This window comes from Atta colombica, unplaced genomic scaffold (assembly GCF_001594045.1).
Source record: "Atta colombica isolate Treedump-2 unplaced genomic scaffold, Acol1.0 scaffold7, whole genome shotgun sequence".
Taxonomy (NCBI): Eukaryota; Metazoa; Arthropoda; class Insecta; order Hymenoptera; family Formicidae; genus Atta; species Atta colombica.
This window is the reverse complement of record NW_017259561.1, coordinates 405495-415162: the sequence shown is the minus strand read 5'-3', so window position 1 is coordinate 415162 and position 9668 is coordinate 405495.

The window sequence follows — 9668 nt, the reverse complement described above, 5'->3', positions numbered from 1 at the left end:
TATATATATATATACGCGCTTAAAGGAAAATATATAATTTTTATCCTTCGTTTATAGTGCGCATTCGTACAACCATAAAAAAACAGGGATAAATCCCTTATGTGCGGAGGAGTAGGCGGAACCGTCCTGCCACAACCGACCGACGGCAGCTTCACTGAAATATCTTATTCGTCAGTTTCCAATCATGCGGAACAACCTCTCTCCCTGTCATCGATCCCGCAATTCAGGAAATCCTGAATTATTCCCCTCCTCCTATTGAGGAACGATTCCCTTCCTTTCGAACAAGAACTTCCTTTCCCTCCTTTCCTAGACTATCTTTCCATTCCTCCTTATCAAGGCAATCCCGTGCCGATCGACTGGGTTCGGCTTTTTAGATTATATTCGTCCCCCTCGAACGAAGGGGACAGGATCGTTACATTCCTGGGATTTCTATTTCTTACACTGTTCTTTACAACACCTTATCCTAATGTATTCCTGCACCACCTTCCTCGCCTTCAATACCCTATTTCCTCTTCTCATGTACACACACACGTACACACGCACGCACGCATACAAAATCTCTTCGAATAGTAAAATGCGACAGACACATATTCACACCTCCACAACTACATTAAGCTAATTCAACTATTGTAACCCATTTTAACATAAACAAAGTTGATTGTCAAATTGAATAATGATGTTTTTTTTTATTATATAAATACATATATAAATACATATATAAAAGTTCTCTAGAACCTTAATAATAATATTTCCTTAAATATTAGGTGTACAATTTTGCTTCCACCGTTTTTTTTCCGAAATTCGAGGCTTATTGTAAAAAACTGGTTATACATTTATGATTCAAAGTATTGTCCATCGCTGGCCACTACTTTCTCCCATCTTTCGGGTAGCGTACGAATCCCGCGTCGAAAAAACTGGTCACCTTTTGAGGCTATCTACGAATCGATCCAATTTTTTACTTCTTCATAAGACTGGAAGTGCTGGTCAGCCAGGCCGTGTGCCATTGATCGAAACGAGGGATAGTCAGAGGAAGCAACGTCTGGAGAATACGGCGAGTGGGGTAGGACTTCCCATTTCAAGTATGTCTTGACCCCTTTCGCAACATGGGCTCGAGCATTGTCATGCTGCAAAATCACTTTATCGTGTCGCTCGTTGTATTGCGGCCGTTTGGCTTTCAATGCTCGGCTCAAACGCATCAATTGCGTTCGATACCGATCGCCTATGATTGTTTCAGTCGGTTTTAACATTTCGTAATACACTACGCCGAGCTGGTCCCACCAAATACAGAGCATGATCTTGGACATTAAAATCACCGTTCTTGAAGCGTTGAGACCACTCACGACATGTTCTTTCACTAATAGCGGCCTCACCATAAGTATTTGAGACCATTCGATGAGCCTCAGCCGCAGATTTCTTCATATTGAAGCAAAAAATTAAAACCTCCCGCAAATGATGAAAATTTGGCTCGTAAACTGACATTTTCAATCGAGAATAACTTTATGATGCAGACACAAATCAACTAATGTTTCTATGGGGTTATGTTGACAGATGTCCAAGTTTATTGTATGACATTTATGATCTATTTATTTCGATCACTACTTACCGCTAAAGCCATCTATAAGAAAACGGCGGAAGCAAAGTTGTATACCTAATATATATTTTGAATAAAATTTTCCTCGAAAAGGATATTTTGGAATATAACTTAAATAAATATCCTTATTAAATATACTTATATCCTATTGTTTCACGTTTAAAACTTTGCATAAAAGCGATATTACTAAAAATTGGATTAATCTAACTTCTCAATAGTATTATTAGCGACAAGAAAGTGGGCAAATTGAGGAAGAATTCAGTCACGTGATCATTTACCGCTCCAATAAGCGACACCATGAAATTAATATGTCATTGTTTTTTTTTATTTTGATATCTATATTTATGCATTCAGATTTTGTCATTTTGCTTCATTCGTCTCATTCGAATGTATGTACATGACCGGACAAAACCTCCGGTTGTAAAAATTACTATTTTAAATTATTTGTATTTCATATGAAGAGTTTTGAAGTGCAATTAAAAAAGTTTGTGAGTCATTCTATTAATTATAATTAATGAAATTTTTTTGGATATACTTAATCAGCCAGAACTTCTGCAATGTTCATATGTGGAATCATTTGTATTTCGTGAAGAAGAATGAAGAATTATGAAGTACCATTAAAAACATTTATCTTTCAGATACTTTTAATTAAATATTTAAATGTCGTGTATTTGACCAAAATATAGATTCAGGCGCTATGGTTACGAAAATTCGGTTAGACTACCAATCGGTAATCTCTCTAGCATTTCGGTTCTTCTGATTTTTTTTCAAGCATATCACTTAACAAATAACAAAATGCTGAAATGAAGATCTGAAAAACCTCTACTTCCCTCTGAATGCCTCTCTTTCGGAAATTACTTGCAAGCTCTGATAGAAAATAATGTTCTAGAATAGATCCGTCTAGCCTTGTTATATCTGTCAATCGAAGCAGAACTGGGGCGAGAGATAAAATTCCCAATAGCGATCTTACGACTGCTTTGCTGCGCGTATCGTTCTACCAAGGTGGTGGCTCCAAGCGGCGTAATATTGTGACACTGTCAGAAGTTAACGACAATTGTACATAAAACATTTAGAGAATCCCGCAATAGAGGTTTTCGTATTTGCCGATAATAATTGTATCTTTTTTTGAAACAGTTCCTTGTCTTCATGTGTTTGATTTTCATCCATTTTCGCAAGTTTTCATTTCTCTGGTACAACTTTGTCATACGTTCAAGTTTCTTCGTCATTTCCCGCAACTGTTCTTCGCACGAAGCATTTTTTGAAGCTTTGTTAATCCGATTGCAGCATCAAAAAACTTCGTTCTTCTTTGATGATTTCATTGTCTTATATCCTGTGGAATATCTTCGACTGCTTCAATTATACATTTTTTTTTCTCCGCAGATATATCCATATCATTTGATCTGAAAACATTCATTTATTCTTGCCTGTTGGTAATTACATCAAGTTCTGAAAACGTAAAACAAAAAATTCAAGGAGCTCATAAAACTAATAGAAAAGTTGTCATCGGTACACTACCATAGTATATTGTTGTATAATTCATACAGACAAACTGAGAAGTTTCAATAAATATACTACCTACGTAGAATGAGATATATATTGATCATTATTTTTTTTTATATTAAAAAAAATTTCAATTTAATAATTCTTATATATATTTAACAATTTATTTTACATAAATAAAAATCAATATTTTTAATTTACATATGTACTCGGGGTTACAACACTATCTTTTCTTTCTTTTCATTTGTTTCTTTTCTTTCTTTTCGAAAATAGAGATCAAGTTAAAAAAAACTTTTTTTAAATTTAAATTTTGATTATTTTTAACAAAGATATATATTGTATGTATAATTCAAGCTAACAAAAATCCACAGAATTTTTTCTCCGATCCAAAATACTTACCAATACAAATACTTAGTGGGTATCTCCTGATTATTAGAAATTGCATTCTGCATTTCAATCATTGTTTCATCGAAATTCGCAGTTCCATAGACATTCGATCTTTCAAATAATATTGGTATTTGCTTTTAATTTTTTTATTCCATCCACACGTACTTTCTCCCACATTTCTAGACTGAAGTGTTTCTAAAATTAATAAATAAGTATTGCATTATCAATTAATAGTTTTAATATCAATTGTACTTCAATATATATAAAATCAATAATATAATCAATAAAATGAAATGATAATAATAATAAATAATAATAAATAATAATAATAAATAATTTACTTCAAAGAACTGACTTATTTGTTGCCAATTTGGTTTGTTGAATGTTTTAATCTAGCTGTTCCTTCTTTCTTCATTTTTTGGAAATGAACAAATTTTTATTTTATTTGACAATGACGATTTCACACCATACATCTCTCCATTATATAATGATATTGAAATCTACAAATACAGGTGTATAAGCTTAAATCTGCTGTTTTTTAGTCAGAAAAATACATTTTTTTTCCTAGAAAGCAAAAACAAATTTATTCAAAGTACTTGCCCTCGCTAACTATACATTTTTTTCATTTTTCGGGCAATTTGTGTATACTACGCCAAAAAAATTGCTCATCTTTCGAGGCAAATCACTCATCAAGTCATTTTCGGACGTCTTTATAAGAATCGAAGTGCCGCTCAGTGAGCGCGTGACCTATCGACGAAAACAGGTGATTGTCAGAAGGCGCCAGGTCTGGTGAGTAAGCAGAATGGAGTAGCACTTCCCAGTTGAGTGTCTCCAAGTAGTTTTGGATCATTGTTGATGTGTGCGATGGTGCGTTGTCGTGGAGGAAAATCAGTTTGTCATGGCTTTTCCGATAATGCGGTCTTTTTTCACGCAGAGCACAGTGCAATTTGATCAATTGTTAGTGGTAGTGGTGAGCATTAACAGTTTCACTAGGTTTTAACAGCTCGTAATAGATGACACCCTCTTGATCCTATCAAACGCACAACATTGTCTTCCGAAGCGATTTGGTCTTGAGGAAGATGTTGATAGTTGGGCGGGATCAACCCAAGATTTCTTGCGTTTAGGATTCTGAAAATAGATCCATTTTTCATGGCCTGTCACAATCCGATGCAGGAACGACTTTCTTTTTTGTCTGCCAAGCAGAATTTGGCATGTGTTTTGGCGTCGCTCCATCTGCCTATCGTTCAATTCATGCGGCATCCATTTTTCGATCTTTTGAACCTTCCCCATGTAGTCGCATGGAAATGGCTGCTTGAGAAACACCCAATTGCTCAACAAGCATTTTTTGCGATTGGGTATCGTCCTCGTCCAAAAGAGCCTGCAATTGACAGTCCTCAACTTTCCTAGGCCGATTTTCACGCTTCTTGTCACTCGGATCAAAATTGTCGTCATTGAACCGGCGAAATCAATCTCTGCACGTTGTTTTCGATAAAGCATTGTCGCCATAGGCCTCCACAAGCATTCGATGCGATTCGGCAGCCGATTTCTTCAAATTGAAACAGAAAAGCAAAGCTTCCCGCATATGCTTTTTTTTTTAGCAAAAAACTAGACATGATTACGAAAGAAAAAATGTATGTTGTTATATGAAATTGCTGATGATGTGTACTGGTTAATGTTGACAGATGTTAAACACATAAAAAAAAATGTGTTGTATGCCCAGAGTAGCTTTGTACGCTCACTAATGCCACCTATGAGCAAATAGCGGATTTAAGCTTATACACCTGGTATATTAGTATGGGAAAAAGTTTGTGGCGTTTTTCCCGTTAGGCATTAAAAAAACGCCACAAACTTTTTCCCACACCTAATTTATTGTTGGCAAAAAATGAATATAGTAAATGTTAAGAAGACTCCGGTCCATTCAAATTTTGATAAAAGTACAAATATATACAATCGATGCGTTTTCGAAAATGAAGAATCTACAAGAAAAAAGTATTGCTCTGCTCCACGAGATATTTTAAGTTACAGGTTTTTTTTTAATTAAGGAGTGTCCCTCGGGTGAGGAAAGAGAAATGACGCCTTCAATCCTAACCTATGGATTATATGGCGCAAAACTAAATCTAATTCAAAATAGAACAAAGAAAAAAGAAAAAGTATGACGAATATTACTATATCTACAATTTTAACAAACAACAATTTTAAATAACTCTTCCAGTTCTCTTTCCAGTAAATAAGAATGGATTGAAATGGATTCAGATTTTCAGAAATATTGATTCACGAATGTTAAAATAAATGTTTTTCAATTCTGAATGCATTTTTATTCATTTATAGGAACTGTATGGAGTAGTATCTCTATGCCTTTCAATCTAAAAATAATCCAGATAACATTTATGTTGCATAAAATATCTAAAAGACGTCTTTTAGATATCTTATGTAACATAAATGTTATCTGAAAATATTAAATTTTTCTGTGCACATAAACACAATTGTGAATACTATTATTAATTCAAAATTTTGAATAGGAAATGCAATTTTTCAATCCAATTGCATCCAATTGAATTTAATTGAATTGAATTCAATTAAATCCAAAAAAAGTATTCGCTATTTAAAATATGCATTCGGATAGAAAAAAATTTCAATCCATTTTAATCCATTCTCGCTTGCTGGGTTGATAAAATTAAAAATAACTCTTAATATTGACCAATCCTCTGCTTTAATGAGTTCAAAAACATCGACAGATGAAATACTCTTCTTAACCTTAATTTCTGATCTAACACAGCTCTCAAATCATCAGATCTACTACATTGCCAAATAACATGATCCAAACTCTCTCTATCATATCCACACTCACATTATACACATAAATCTTCCTTGTTAGAGAAATCCCTAAGTTATAATGATTAGATCTAATCTTATTTACAAAAGTAATAAAACGCTCCGCATTTACAAAACTAAGACTTCGTTTTATTCATATCATAATAATTCAAAATAAAATTTTCCTTTATACATCGCCTCCTTTCTTATTATATCCTGAATATATATTTTCATGTTTCTGATTTAAACACTCTTCTTAAATCCCCTATCGGTACATATAAATTCTTGTCTTCCTCTTCAGATGCAGCTTTGTTGGCCAGTGAGTCAGCTACCTCTTTATCTTTAATGCCAACATGAGATGACACTCACTTCATCACACCATTTCAATAATCTTCATATCATATGTCTCCTTGAGTATGTAATGCAGGTTTATAATTTCCGTAATAGTTTTTATAAATATTAAGCTGATTATTTCTAATACCTTCTAAAATAGATTTACAATCGGAAAAAACTATCAAATTGTTCAGAATCTTGATTCAAAACATAATTTAAAGCAATCTTAATAGTAAAAGTTTCTACTGTATATGACGAACAAAATTCATTGAGACTAACTTTATACCCATGATCATTGTTCTAAAACGTTCTACCAACTCCTGTAGATCTTGCATTTTTATTATCCGACCGCAAAACTATTTTAATCGGAGATCATACCTTATCGGTATAACTATTGATAGAATCTATACATACATCCTATTAATCTCACTACGCCTCTCAAGTGTCTCTCTCTATCAATTCCTCAACTCGGAATTGACGGCCACTTTCAGGTCTTTCATATCTATTATACACAGGTCTATCTACCACATCCTCGCGTCCTTCTAGAATTAATCTCACTTTATGGAAGGAAACATTATGATAAGTCATAATAATATTAAGATTTCTTCTTTTCAAACACAGAATAATGCTAAACGTAGAATGATAAGCTCCACCAGTTACAATAGCAAGTCTCAGCCTCATATAGGCCATGGACCTCCTCCACAATTAATACAATAAAGTTACTTTTACAAAATTATTTAATATGGCCAAATTTAAAGCAATTAAAACATTGCTTCACAGACTGGAACTAAATGGTCTCACACGTAGCTTAACTCTCCTATCAAAAACACATAAATCTCGATACAAATTATCCCCTTTCATTATTATTATAATATTATCAGTCTCTACGTTAATCGATTTCTTAAAAGTTTCACACCATTTTCTTCTGTACATGCGTTCCAGTTTACTAACATTTTCTTTATCGTCAAGCCTGCCCTAACTCCATGAGCAATGAGGGCTAATCCGAGATCACATCTTACGTACATCGCGCGTTGATCTATAGTCACAACCAATCCCTTTGCTATGCTTACAACCAAAAATTTATTTAAGCAACAATTAGCATCTCCACCATTTGCAAATTCCACTTTAAGCAACAGTTAGCATTTCCACCATTTGCAAATTCCACAGCTAATAATAATTCACCTTCGCCACACTCTGGAAAAATCTTTTTTTCCAACAAAATCATTCAAATCTTGACAGCATTTTTGCTTTCTTTGTAGAAATTAACTCTGGGGGGAACCTAATAATCAGGTTAGCCTTTCCCACATGATTATCAAGATACTTGTCCTTCCTTAATTCCTGAGAATCACGCTCATAAGCAAACATCTCAACTTCCCATCATACAGTATGTCTCCTTTTTCGATCGACTGATATGATCGCTATCCTCTCTATCGCATGATAAGAAAAAGCTCCCACTAATTCCTACTAGATAGCATTACTACAACCTCCATATCTCTATGTTAAGAAAGTGAGATTGCGGGAGCACGTGTTTTTACTGATTGAGTATTAAAAAAATAGTTGCGAGTTATACTACTTTACTAGTGCTTATTCAGAGTACGTGAATCCAAAATCACTCTGCAATTATTCGAGATACCGGACCCTTTCCCCCGTGTAAACGCTACAATGAGTACTCAAGATAAACCGACAAATGAAAATGAAATGGAGTGATCTTTATTTTTCCATAAAAACAAAAGGAAAATAAATCAACCAAATGCAGATAACGGTAACAAAAAACATCCGTCAAATTCCTCTCTAGAAGAAAATCATTCAAGTGGAACCAAAAGTTGATAAATCAATATATTCGACAAAACCCATGATTAATGAATATCAACTAGATAATAAAGGCCCATATACAGTATGAGTTCAACCTATTGTTTCAAATGAAACAGATAATAATTGCAACCAAACTAAAAGGATAAGCCTCTTCAAAGTAGGAAGTTTTATATGCAAAAAATACACCAATATAATATACATTTGCAGCAAAACCAAATCTAGAGTCAAGGTTGGATTCAAGAATTCTCTTGAAGCAAACCAAATGCCGAAAGACATATTATTATCTGAGAAGGGACTGAAAGTTTTCGTTCCGAATTTCGTAAGAAGAGGTTTAATCATAGGTATCGACATTTCGGAAAAGGAAATTGCTGAAGCTGCTATAGAAGCTGAATATAAAATATTGGGTGTTAGAAGACTCAACGAAAGAAATAGAAACCCCGATATCCAAGAAAATAATCCCAAATGGGTACTCAACAGATCGGTAGTGATAACATTTTCTGGGCACAGTCTTCTTAGTGAAATTGAGATCCATAAGATCAAGGTCAAAGTGCCTTATATTTACCTTACCAATTATGTGATTCAACTAAAGATTATGTGTTTCGCGGGTTTCTTCCGTGTCCAGATCCATTCTTGGAATGTTTCGTGAACCTTGCAATTCACGAAATCAGGGCAAGGAGCAGCCCGATACTGAGCTGTTCCTCCGGGTCGGCCCTTTTATATATTACGCTACTTGTGGAATCGTGGAGGGGAAGAAGAAAATTGTGAGTGGGGGGGGGGAGGAAGGATGAGGGAAATCGGTCCTCATTAACCGGGAAAATAGTTTTCCATTTTATTTATGTTGTAGCCATTATCTCTATTTAGATTATTAGGGTGTTTTTGTATTTCTATGGCTTCTCTATACTTTCTTGGAAAGTATGATGTAATGTTGGCTATTGTAATTGTTTTGTCAAACAGTATTTAATGTCCAGTTTCGATGTTGTGTTCTGATAGTACTGATTGCTTGTGACATGTTTTAACCTGACATCACGTTGGTTCTTTTATCCGTTGACCATTCTCCCAGTTTCTCCAATGTATATTTGCCTGCAGAAACAAGGTATTTTGTACACTCCTACGGAGTTGAGTGGAAGTCTTTGATCTTTAGGATTTCTTAAGAATTGTCCTATCTTTTTGGTTTAAAGATAATTCGGATATTGTGTTTGTTTAATATCCTGCCAATCCGATCTGTTGTTCCTTT